This window comes from Schistocerca americana, chromosome 10 (assembly GCF_021461395.2).
Source record: "Schistocerca americana isolate TAMUIC-IGC-003095 chromosome 10, iqSchAmer2.1, whole genome shotgun sequence".
Classification (NCBI taxonomy): domain Eukaryota; kingdom Metazoa; phylum Arthropoda; class Insecta; order Orthoptera; family Acrididae; genus Schistocerca; species Schistocerca americana.
In genome coordinates this window covers 188,915,602-188,929,469 of record NC_060128.1, presented here as the reverse complement: position 1 = coordinate 188,929,469, position 13,868 = coordinate 188,915,602, and the positions used below count along the sequence as shown (strand labels likewise).

Below are 13,868 nucleotides of genomic sequence, written 5' to 3'. Positions count from 1 at the left end.
TTCTCAGAAACTTCACTCAGAGGAAGAGGGGTCAAGATAACCGAACTAGTGTCTCGGTTGATCCGTAGATACTCGACCGTTTCTGAGGAAACGACCGTCATCAAAGTTTCCGACGAATTCCAATGCCTTTTAGCGCGCGATAAGCTCAGCCCAGCTAGTCGCAAAGTGGCTAGCGGCGCAGATTTTCACTTTTGCATCCCGAGTTCGAAACCCGATTACTGCATTTTTATGTTATTTTATTTTATTGTTTATTTCATTTATCTACCCAGTCCTTAAAATATTACTATGCGAATGTTTTCCAGTGCATACTCAAATAACGTTGTTCTTATTCGTTAAGTGACTGTATGTCTGATCAACAAATTTAAAAAAAAGGGGGGGAAAAGTGAATGGAAAATTTATGTCATATTGTTTTCGGTGAAATTTCTCTATTGTGTCTTGATTCTTAATCAATAGGAAGCGTCACTTTTCGGAAAAGTTGTCCGTTATGCGTGGTTTGCCGCGAAATTATTGCCAACGCGTGAAATCTTCAGCAATGTTAACGACGTTTCTTTCCCACGTCACATCCATACGAAGAAATCTCTCTGTGGCAAACCCCCTTGGCGCAGTGCTCGTGCTGTTGAAACTTCTGTTTCGAATGTTTTCACAAACGGTATCATAAAGAGAATGCACCAAATCTTCCTCGAGAGCAGACATAAGAACAAAATAGGCAACTGATACAAGAACGAAATACAAGAATATAAGAATTTCAAAAATGTCGCATCTCCTGAAAATACCGTACACACATGTATCATACAGGGTGTTCAAAAAAAAAGTGTTCAAAAAAAAAAGTCAGATACTTTGAGAGGTGGCAGTACTCATCGAAACAAGAAAAATAAGTCCAATAAAGATGGGTCCGGGAAACGCATACTTTCCGAGATAGACACGTGTTTATGGAGGGGCTGCGCGACGCTTGCGTTGGTGCTCCGCCAAATGTGTAGGCAGGGTATTGTGCTGTCATACTCACGGTTCTCTACCTACCATTAGGTGGCATGCAGTCAGTTGTGCGGTTCGATGCTACGTTAGTTTTCGTCGTGTCTATGACTCTTTATTGTACAGTGCTGTCAGCCCTTGGTATGTATCATAGTGTTTTACCATCTTCCACACGCGGATTTACTTAAGTGTTTACTGTTATTGATGTTTGTACGTACATTTACATTTTCTCTCTTCTACCACTTTTAGAAATGGAAGTCTACTACTCGACCAGTGAAATGGCGGATATGATATTGTGCTGTGGTTTAGCAAATGGAGGTAGCCTGTGAGCCGATGCCCCCTACGCTGAAAAAATGTCCACAGCGCAGAGTGCCCTCTGATCAACTGTTTGGCAGACTTTTCCAGCGTCTGAGAGGTGCCCTCGCACCTCGGTAGACTGACAGTGGGAGGCCCCTCCTGACACGGAGGAGCGCCTCCTACGTTCGATGAAGAAACCCCTGGGACCAGTGTGCGACGATCGGCAGCAGCAGAAGGCGTCCCTCACCCTCGTATCTGGGGGTACGTCAGTAACGATTGCTGTACCCATATCATCCACACCTCGTTCAGGCCCTAAGGCCACAGGATCGTCACGGCAGGCGGCGGTTCTGTCAACGGCTGTTGCGGAAGTGTGCCGCAGATCCACTGTTTACATCCAACATTTTATTTACTGATGAGGCAGGTTCACGAGAGATGGTGTTGTGAATTTCCATAACCAGCATGTACGAGCAGGTGTAAATGCGCAAGCAATCCAGGAAAGACGGCACCAAAACCGATTCTCAATCGAGCGTACTTGGCGACAGATTAATAGGGCCATACTACTACCACAAGGTTTAACTGGGACCCATTATCTGGACTTTCTCATTAATGTATCTCCTACCTAGCTGGAGGCTGTGCCACTGCAGCAACAAATACAAATATTGAAAGATTACCGTCAAACCTCCTTGCCTAGGGATGCCAGATGAAAGTTGATGTCATCGAGCCTGCTCGTTCGCCAGACCTCAGTCCCCTAGACATTTGGTTATGGGGAAACTTGAAGGAGTTGGTCTATGCCACGACAGTCAACAATGTGTGGACACTACAGGGTCGCGTATTCGATGTGTGCCAGCTGGCACAACAACAAGCGGGTATACTTCAAAAGGTTCGTCATCCTTGTGCCGGAGAGCAGAGGAGTGCATTGTTATGAATGGACGCCTCGTTGAACACCTCCTGTAAACACGCGTTTATGGCAGAAAGTATGCATTTTCGCATCCATGTTTACTGGACTTGTTTTTCTTGTTTCGATGAGTACTACCTCCTCTCAAAGTATTCTAGACTTTTCTTTTTGAACGCCCTGTATAATATAATATGAATTAGACTTATTGTCAAACCCAGATGTAATTTTACGATTAATATAACGCCCTTGCATCCCCTAACTTGACACGAAATAATCGTATAGTAACTTGCTATGGACATAAACGAGAAAAATAAACAAATTAGACAAAAACAGTAACTGGGTTTCGAAAACGGGGCTGCGCTAAAATGCATCCAAATTACGTCGGAATCTCTGACAGTCGTTTCGTCAGAAACGGCCGAGTATCTACGGATAAGCCGAGAGACGTGTTCGCATATTTTGGGTCTACTGAGCTCGGGTTACGGCACTTGCGGTGTTTTCATTAGAGGAAGGGAAGGAGAGGCGGAAGCGTAAGGTTTCTGGTAACCGACAGTCAGTGCACTGAGCGAAAAAGTACCGATAGCAGCTCGGATACGTCTACGTCTGCATTCATAATCTACAAGCCATTCTCCAGTGTATGGCAGAGGGTACTTCTCACTGCACCATAGATTTAGATTTCGTGTACGAAGTGCAGGACCGATGACTGCTTAAATGACTCTGTGCGACGTGGAATTATGCTGAACTTGTCTTTCTGGTCCCTACGGATATGGTACGCAGGGGACTGTCTTACACTCTTAGATTCCTCATTTAATAAGGGTTTCCACAAAAAATGAGCACTGTTTTAAGACGGGAAAAAGAAGTGTTCGTAAACAGTCTCCTTTGCAGTCCTACTTGGCACAGGTGGCACACATTTGAGCAATATTCTATGATGAGTCTCACGAGTGTTTTGCAAGCAATCTCCTTTCTAGATCTATCAAGTTCCCTGTTATCCTGCCAATAAAATGAACTCAGCCGCCCGCTTTACCTACGACTGAACTTAGGTGACCGTTCCATTCCATATCCGCACAAAGTGTTTTATCAGGTATTTGTATGAGTCGACTGGTTGCTAATGTGATTAAATCATATTGTAATCAGGATACAAAGCTTTTTCGTTGTGTGAAGTGCACAATTTTACGATTCTGAACATCTGAAACAAGTTGCCCTTCGAAATCTAAGACCTGACTGAAAATTTGTGCAGCTTTTTCAGATAGTATTTTATTATACATTGTTTCATTGTAATAAAAAAGACTCTTGGTTTGAAATTAATGTTATCTGACAGGTTATTAACATACATCACAACAAGCAAGGATGCCAACGCAGTTCCCTGCGGCAGGCCTCGAGTTACTTCTACTTCCGTCAGTGACAGGGAAAGCGGCTGAAGGAGAGTGAGGCCACAAGTGTACGGCAAGGTGTTCGACGTCCGCCCAAGGTCACGGGGCGGCTGGAGGCTCGAGGCTCGTCTCCTCTGAAAAGTGGGACAGGTGGCGGTTGTGACAGACCTGGCGACAGAGAGCAGTGCTGGAGCGGGCGCCAGTTTTCTGGAAGGCGCCGTCCAACGCGCGGCAGCAGGCGACCCCTACCTACTTCCGACTTCACCCAGCGACATCTGCAGTTACGGCTGCAGTAGGCACGGGAGCTGTATTATCTACATATACATCCATACTCCCCAAGCCACGGTACGGTACCTGGCGGAGAGTACTAGTCACTTCCTTTCCTGTTCTACTCCCAAACAGATGGTTCAAATCGCTCTGAGCGCTTTGGGACTTAACTTCTGAGGTCATCAGTCGCTTAGAACTTAGAACTACTTAAACCCAACTAACCTAAGGACATCACACACATCCATACCCGAGGCAGGATTCGAACCTGCGACCGTAGCGGTCGCGCGGTTCCAGACTGCAGCGCCTAGTACAGCTCGGCCACTCCGGCCGGCTACTCCCAAACAGAGGAGGGGAAAAAGACTATGTATATGCCTTCATGTTGTTGTTGTTGTGGTCTTCAGTCCTGAGACTGGTTTGATGCAGCTCTCCATGCTACTCTATCCTGTGCAAGCTTTTTCATCTCCCAGTACCTACTGCAACCTACATCCTTCTGAATCTGCTTAGTGTATTCATCTCTTGGTCTCCCTCTACGATTTTTACCCTCCACGCTGCCCTCCAATACTAAATTGGTGATCCCTTGATGCCTCAGAACATGCCCTACCAACCGATCCCTTATTCTGGTCAAGTTGTGCCACAAACTTCTCTTCTCCCCAATTCTATTCAATACCTCCTCATTAGTTATGTGATCTACCCATATAATCTTCAGCATTCTTCTGTAGCACCACATTTCAAAAGCTTCTATTCTCTTCTTGTCCAAACTATTTATCGTCCATGTTTCACTTCCATACATGGCTAAACTCCATACGAATACTTTCAGAAATGACTTCCTGACACTTAAATCAATACTGGATGTTAACAAATTTCTCTTCTTCAGAAACGCTTTCCTTGCCATTGCCAGTCTACATTTTATATCCTCTCTACTTCGACCATCATCAGTTATTTTACTCCCCAAATAGCAAAACTCCTTTACTACTTTAAGTGTCTCATTTCCTAATCTAATTCCCTCAGCATCACCCGACTTAATTAGACTACATTCCATTATCCTTGTTTTGCTTTTGTTGATGTTCATCTTATATCCTCCTTTCAAGACACTGTCCATTCCATTCAACTGCTCTTCCAAGTCCTTTGCTGTCTCTGACAGAATTACAATGTCATCGGCGAACCTCAAAGTTTTTATTTCTTCTCCATGAATTTTAATACCTACTCCGAATTTTTCTTTTGTTTCCTTTACTGCTTGCTCAATACACAGATTGAACAACATCGGGGAGAGGCTACAACCCTGTCTTACTCCCTTCCCAACCACTGCTTCCCTTTCATGTCCCTCGACTCTTATAACTGCCATCTGGTTTCTGTACAAATTGTAAATAGCCTTTCGCTCCCTGTATTTTACCCCTGCCACCTTTAGAATTTGAAAGAGAGTATTCCAGTCAACATTGTCAAAAGCTTTCTCTAAGTCTACAAATGCTAGAAACGTAGGTTTGCCTTTCCTTAATCTTTCTTCTAAGATAAGTCGTAAGGTCAGTATTGCCTCACGTGTTCCAGTGTTTCTACGGAATCCAAACTGATCTTCCCCGAGGTTGGCTTCTACTAGTTTTTCCATTCGTCTGTAAAGAATTCGTGTTAGTATTTTGCAGCTGTGACTTATTAAGCTGATAGTTCGGTAATTTTCACATCTGTCAACACCTGCTTTCTTTGGGATTGGAATTATTATATTCTTCTTGAAGTCTGAGGGTATTTCGCCTGTTTCATACATCTTGCTCACCAGATGGTAGAGTTTTGTCAGGACTGGCTCTCCCACGGCCGTCAGTAGTTCCAATGGAATATTGTCTACTCCGGGGGCCTTGTTTCGACTCAGGTCTTTCAGTGCTCTGTCAAACTCTTCACGCAGTATCATATCTCCCATTTCATCTTCATCTACATCCTCTTCCATTTCCATAGTATTGTCCTCAAGTACATTGCCCTTGTATAGACCCTCTATATACTCCTTCCACCTTTCTGCTTTCCCTTCTTTGCTTAGAACTGGGTTTCCATCTGAGCTCTTGATATTCATACAAGTGGTTCTCTTATCTCCAAAGGTCTCTTTAATTTTCCTGTAGGCGGTATCTATCTTACCCCTAGTGAGATAGGCCTCTACATCCTTACATTTGTCCTCTAGCCATCCCTGCTTAGCCATTTTGCACTTCCTGTCGATCTCATTTTTGAGACGTTTGTATTCCTTTTTGCCTGTTTCACTTACTGCATTTTTATATTTTCTCCTTTCATCAATTAAATTCAATATTTCTTCTGTTACCCAAGGATTCCTACTAGCCCTCGTCTTTTTACCTACTTGATCCTCTGCTGCCTTCACTACTTCATCCCTCAAAGCTACCCATTCTTCTTCTACTGTATTTATTTCCCCCATTCCTGTCAATTGCTCCCTTATGCTCTCCCTGAATCTCTGTACAACCTCTGGTTCTTTTAGTTTATCCAGGTCCCATCTCGTTAAATTCCCACCTTTTTGCAGTTTCTTCAGTTTTAATCTACAGGTCATAACCAATAGATTGTGGTCAGAGTCCTCATCTGCCCCTGGAAATGTCTTACAATTTAAAACCTGGTTCCTAAATCTCTGTCTTAACATTATATAATCTATCTGATACCTTTTAGTATCTCCAGGGTTCTTCCATGTATACAACCTTCTTTCATGATTCTTAAACCAAGTGTTAGTTATGATTATGTTGTGCTCTGTGCAAAATTCGACCAGGCGGCTTCCTCTTTCATTTTTGTCCCCCAATCCATATTCACCTACTATGTTTCCTTCTCTCCCTTTTCCTACACTCGAATTCCAGTCACCCATGACTATTAAATTTTCGTCTCCCTTCACAATCTGAATAATTTCTTTTATTTCATCATACATTTCTTCAATTTCTTCGTCATCTGCAGAGCTAGTTGGCATATAAACTTGTACTACTGTAGTAGGCGTGGGCTTCGTATCTATCTTGGCCACAATAATGCGTTCACTATGCTGTTTGTAGTAGCTTACCTGCATTCCTATTTTCCTATTCATTATTAAACCTACTCCTGCATTACCCCTATTTGATTTTGTGTTTATAACCCTGTAGTCACCTGACCAGAAGTCTTGTTCCTCCTGCCACCGAACTTCACTAATTCCCACTATATCTTACTTTAACCTATCCATTTCCCTTTTTAAATTTTCTAACCTACCTGCCCGATTAAGGGATCTGACATTCCACGCTCCGATCCGTAGAATGCCAGTTTTCTTTCTCCTGATAACGACATCCTCTTGAGTAGTCCCCGCCCGGAGATCCGAATGGGGGACTATTTTACCTCCGGAATATTTGACCCAAGAGGACGCCATCATCATGTAATCATACAGTAAAGCTGCATGCCCTCGGGAAAAATTACGGCTGTAGTTTCCCCTTGCTTTCAGCCGTTCGCAGTACCAGCACAGCAAGGCCGTTTTGGTTATTGTTACAAGGCCAGATCAGTCAATCATCCAGACTGTTGCCCTTGCAACTACTGAAAAGGCTGCTGCCCCTCTTCAGGAACCACACGTTTGCCTGGCCTCTCAACAGATACCCCTCCGTTGTGGTTGCACCTACGGTACGGCTATCTGTATCGCTGAGGCACGCAAGCCTCCCCACCAACGGCAAGGTCCATGGTTCATGGGGGGGGATGCCTTCATACGAGCTCTACGAGCTCTAATTTCTGTTAACTTTCTTGGTGATCCTTCGCGAAACGTATGTTCGCGGCGGTAGAATCGTTCTGCAGTCAGCTTCGAATGCCGGTTGTCTTTTAGTTTCTCGGTAGTGCTCTTCGAAATGAATGTCTTCGTCAGTCCAGCGATTACCAACTGAGCTCCCGAAGAATATCCGTAACACTTGCATGTCGATCGAACCTGCCGGTAGCAAAGCCAGCAGCCCACCCCTGTATTGCTTCGACGTTTTCTTTTAATCCGACCTGGAACGGATGCCATACCCTCGAACAGTGCTCAACAATGGGTCGCACTAGCTTCCTGTACAGATCTACATCTACATCTACGTCCATACTCCGCAAGCCACCTGACGGTGTGTGGCGGAGGGTACCTTGAGTACCTCTATCGGTTCTCCCTTCTATTCCAGTCTCGTATTGTTCGTGGAAAGGAGGATTGTCGGTATGCCTCTGTGTGGGCTCTAATCTCTCTGATTTTATCCTCACGGTCTCTTCGCGAGATATACGTAGGAGGGAGCAATATACTGCTTGACTCCTCAGTGAAGGTATGTTCTCTAAACTTCAACAAAAGCCTGTACCGAGCTACTGAGCGTCTCTCCTGCAGAGTCTTCCACTGGAGTTTATCTATCATCTCCGAATCGCTTTCGCGATTACTAAATGATCCTGTAACGAAGCGCGCTGCTCTCCGTTGGATCTTCTCTATCTCTTCTATCAACCCTATCTGGTACGGATCCAACACTGCTGAGCAGTATTCAAGCAGTGGGCGAACAAGCGTACTGTAACCTACTTCCTTTGTTTTCGGATTGCATTTCCTTAGGATTCTTCCAATGAATCTCAGTCTGGCATCTGCTTCACCGACGATCAACTTTATATGATCATTCCATTTTAAATCACTCCTAATGCGTAATCCTAGATAATTTATGGAATTAACTGCTTCCAGTTGCTGAACTGCTATATTGTAGCTAAATGATAAGGGATCTATCTTTCTATATATTCGCAGCACATTACACTTGTCTACATTGAGATTCAATTGCCATTCTCTGCACCATGCGTCAATTCGCTGCAGATCCTCCTGCACCACACTTCCCTAAAAACCTCCCACTGAACCTAAGTCGACGATTCGCCTTCCCTGCTATAATGCTTACACGCTATGCCACGGGGGACAGTCGTGCAGGCTTCAAAAAAAGTGTTCAAATGTGTGTGAAATCTTACGGAGCTTAATTGCTAAGGTCATCAATCCCTAAGCTTACACACTACTTAACCTAAATTATCCTAAGGACAAACACGCACACCCATGCCCGAGGGAGGACTCGAACCTCCGCCGGGACTGCAGCGCTGTAGACCGCTCGGCTAATCCCGCGCGGCGTGCAGGCTTCCATAGGGCCTGCGGTGTTAATCGAAGGCACCGCGACAGCTGTGCACTGTGTGAGCGTTACTGCGGATCACCTGCATCTCTTCACATCGGATGCCTTCCCTGACGGCGATGGCATCTTCCAGCGGGCCAACTGTCCGCGTCACGAGGCCAGAATCCTGCCACAGTGGTTTGAGGTGCATCGTAGTGAACTGACGTTGATGCCCCGGCGACCGAAGTCACCTGACGCCAACCCGCTGGAAGACGCCTGGGATGGTATCGGGTAGCACGTGCTCGGCCACAAGCCACTGGCTCTAACCCTACGGAAACTGCGGGACCCGAGCGCAGCCGTCTGGAGCCACAGAGCCCGACAAGCCTACCGAGGGCCTGTCGAATCGCTGCTGTATTCCGTCTCGAAGGTGAACCGACTTGCTGTTAAGGAGGTGGTCATAACGTTTCGGATCGTCATCGTACGCAGAGCTTATGTATCACAATCAAAACTGTAACTGTGCCCGTCAGAACAGAAAAAACAAAACTCTACTACTGGCGTGGAGACAACGTTACCCGGAACTAACTGAAAAGAAAAACATTTTTGGGATAAATAAATGAAGCTAGCAACCCATGCTGAAATTTAACTATATAGCTCAAGTAGAACATACCAACCTGTTACGCTCGTACAAATTATGTTTGTAAATTTCAAGAGTAGGCCGTAAATGTAAACAATTGCTACAATATGTTATTACACCTTTCCAAGAAGCTAGTGCGCATGTCTAAGAGGCTGTCCACTAAGGGGGAAGACAGTGTGACGAAATTTTTTTATTGTGGAATTCGAATGTATAATACATTGAAGAATTATTCCCCAAAATATTATGCGCGAACTCCAAAAAGTAACGGTTCTGTGGGCTAAAGCAAACGGTGAATTGGAAAGTTATAAACACAAAACACCATTGCCACAAGTCGTTACCGATACCATCACCCCTATTTATAACTACTGTATTTGACTAAACCTGATGATTTCCTGGAGCGTTGTTTGGGCGGTTTTTTTCAAAACTGGAGATACGCTCCAAAAATAACACCCAGCCGAAGTGAAACTGTCTTCTTCAGTCTTGGCCGTATGTTTATTCAATGTAGGCCATACTGCATTAATGCACGTCGCAAATGCCCTCCAAGTCAAAATCGGTGACGAAATGCGCCGGTGCTGTGAAGATAAGAGAAGATAGCGGCGATGCGATCAGCGACGAAAAGAGCTTTGAGGACGAAAATGTGGCCTTATCAGGTCAAAGTAGCACAAAGCGACCATCCATTAGCCGGGGCGATAGTTGTTCTGGACCACGCATCGATGATATCCTAAAAGTTTCAACCTTAGTTCGTTTTTTATATGATAAATGCTTGTCAAATTTTAAACGCGTTTCTGTCAAAACCACGTTTTTCGGCATGGTTGTCGTCATATACGCTACAATTTTCATAGAGCTTTAATGATTTTTGCTCTCCCTTGAAGCCAATTTTTTTATGTTGATATTTTTTCGGTCAAAGAAGGGAGGTCCAAAAATGGCCAGTTTTTTCAAATATCTATAATTGAGGGGTATTTTTTTCCAAGTCCTTGCGATGAACTGAAATTACAGCTGTAAGGATCAGGGTGATGTGTTAATTGCATGTTTCAGATAACCACAACCGTAGTTATAACAACCGTCGACCTAACGCCTTTCAGAGCTGCTTCGGGAAAATACCAGTAACACAGTGGAAATATAAATATTTTTCAATAAAAAATAGCAATAAAAACGTCAATGTATGTTTTATTCGTTGCAGCAAACCCCATTTGTCTACTACATTCCAGTATGCAGAAAAAAATCCTGAATTTGAGCAATATTTTTGTGCATCACCTTGTAGTTCCCAATTAATTACGTCAACTCAAAACGGTGGGATTGGAGAGGTGTCTGGCAAAATCTCACCAAATATCGTTTAAAGGGGGGAAGGGGAAAATGAAAATCCCAAGTCAACTTCTTAATTCAGAGACCATACATTAGTATAACGGATAAATTTTTTTCAAAGAAAGTTCCGCACTGGCTGTATGAATGATTTTTATTAAATCTGCGACCGGTTTCGCACCACTTATCGGTGCATCCTCAGGCAGTATACGCTATTTATAACATAGTAACGTTGAACATTGCCCCGTAGCCACTCCCCACCATTCATGTCCAATGTACCGTCATATGGTGAAAACAGTAGTAAAAATTTTAAATTTTTTTTTAATTTTTTAAATGATGTTAGCGGCAATGACCATGCTAGTTGAGAGGAGCCGCGCGGCAGAAGAACACGGCCTGACTGACTGACCGAAACCCAGAAAGCGCTCGCGCAGACAAAACTCATTCATACAGGCAGTGCGGAATTTTCTTTGAAAAAATGTCGAAGTTTGGCTGTGGTTGCCCGCCCTACAAAATAACGGATAACGTTTTGTATAATTAATCCTGAGCGCAGACATCATTGAAGTGCTCATCTGTCTTTATGGCCTCTTCGAAGTGAGGGTACACGAGTGGGTACAGAGGGTTCTCCGGCCTGAGACACGCGCCGCGCGAGATGTCGCCTGGCGACTTCCCTGCTGCGCGGCAAGACGGTCTCACTGTGTTCCACACAAATTTGTATCAAAACTGTTACACGGCGGCAAGTCGAAACACGTGTGTGCGAGCAAGAAGTGAACCGTTAGTGGCAGGAAGCTAAGCTGAAGTTCACCAAGAATTATCTTAGTGATCATATAAATCAAGAGACTGAAAAGCCACGTAATCATACGGAACAAAGGAAGGTACAAACAATGTCGTATTTCATCTGCAAAGGCAAGTAAAGGTTCTGCGACATTTAATATATATATATATATATATATATATATATATATATATATATATATATATATATGGTCAGTGTTTTAGGGATCCTGCTAAAGGTCCAACACTATTTGCCACAGAGTATGTTTGTCCGTCTCCATCTGTGTTTTCCGGCCGATTACTATTCAGGGTTGGCATCTTTAAAATAAAGTGTTTTTAATCAATGCTAAAAGAGAATGTTTAATGCACTTAGTAAATATAACATGGTTTTATTAAAGTGTGTCAATCAATGCTTAAAACAAATTTTAAAAAATTCATTTTTACGTATTTTCACCCGGTGACGGGATAAATCTCGCATATGGGGGAAAGGGGGAGGGTGGTTCGGACCACATCTCAGCAAGTGGTGGGAGGGGATACAAATTTTGAAGAAAACCCCTCACGTAATCAATCTCCTCAACCGAATTCAGGACAGTGACATGCAGTTGCAGGATGCCACAGCCGACACTTCCGGCATCCCAAAAAACGAGGCAAAATGAGGCGCGCTAGCGGGACTTGCAGCTGGCTTCGTATTTCACAACAGCAATGTGTAATAACTCGTCGAAATGTTAAAATTACCGACAAAATAGAAACTACAGCAGAATTTTTTAGGCAGAGGACAATGTTTTTCTGATTCATAGCAGAGCTTAAAAAATTGAAAAGAACCAGCGAAAACATGAAAATGAACAACGCTGTAGAGTATGGGGCAACACAGTTCAAAATGTGCATCAGGAAATAATGTCAGAGCAGGAAATACCATCACGTCATTGGTCGAAGCCGACATCTAGCAGGCTATCGCAAATTCGGATTAGATGAAAATTACGATACTAGTGACACCTTCCGATGTCAGACGGCACGTTTTGACCAGTGACGGAGTCAACAAGCGTCAGGCGACGTAAAGAACACGGCGACTAACACATCACGTCCGTAGCCATATTCTGAAAAATAAATAAAACAGTCAGTTTTGGTTACGATACTTACTTCCTCGGGAGAAGAAGACTTCCGCATTCACAGATTCTTAAGGGACACATTCATCAGAAAGAATACGAATCGAGTAAAGGCATTACAAAAAGAATTCTACAGCGGTAATGGAAACGAAGGAAATTTATTTTAATCTGAAGGTACGAAAAGAAGAAAACCACAGTATCAAACTATTGGGACTAAAAATAGACTAAAGACTCTCATGAGATGATCATTTAAGTTCTCTCACAGGCAAACTTACACGCGTGGTATTCCTCCTGTACAAAACTAAGATATTCTGTCAGTAAAAGTTTGTTGATGCTCTGCTACTGTGCATTTTTTCAGTCACAGATACAATATGGGATTCTGTTATGGGGTAATTCAACAGGCAAAAACTGTGTATTGAAATGGAAAAAAACAGGCAATTAGATGTATACAAGGATTGGGTCCTAGAGAAACCTGTAAGGAGAACTTCAGTCTATTACACATAATGACCCTCCCAAGCCTCTATATGTATAACTGCTTAATATACGTAAAAGAAAATATACAACAATTTATACAGAGAGTCAATTTACATTTGCACAGCTCTAGAAACAACTGCATGGTTGATATACCGTACTCTAAGTTGTCGCAGACACGTAAGTCTAAAGTTATATAACAAACTCCCACAATCAGTCAAAACCCTCACCCACTTTAAATTTAAGGAGGTATTAGACACATGGTTAAAAATAAAGCATACTACTTAATTGAAGAATATCTTGGAAGTAATGTGGAAGAAATGTATAAACAATGAAATATTGTAACTATCATTAACAAATTTGTAAAACTGTATAATTAATTCTTGAATGTAAACTACATAATGATTATTACAGAAATCTTCTGATTAATAAGAAGTTTATGTATTTATGTCTATATGTAAAATGATGATGTGTGTAAAATGTAAAAAGTACTAACTGCTAAAAATGAGTATATATATATATATATATATATATATATATATATATATATATATATATATATATATATACACTCCTGGAAATGGAAAAAAGAACACATTGACACCAGTGTGTCAGACCCACCATACTTGCTCCGGACACTGCGAGAGGGCTGTACAAGCAATGATCACACGCACGGCACAGCGGACACACCAGGAACCGCGGTGTTGGCCGTCGAATGGCGCTAGCTGCGCAGCATTTGTGCAC

General features: G+C 43.1%; 1 long non-coding RNA gene across 1 annotated transcript in view; it reads right to left on the bottom strand.

Moving 5' to 3' along the window:
* The window catches only part of LOC124552743, a 35,686-nt gene that overhangs the window by 4,559 nt on the left and 17,259 nt on the right, over nt 1-13,868 (bottom strand). The window lies entirely within an intron of this gene.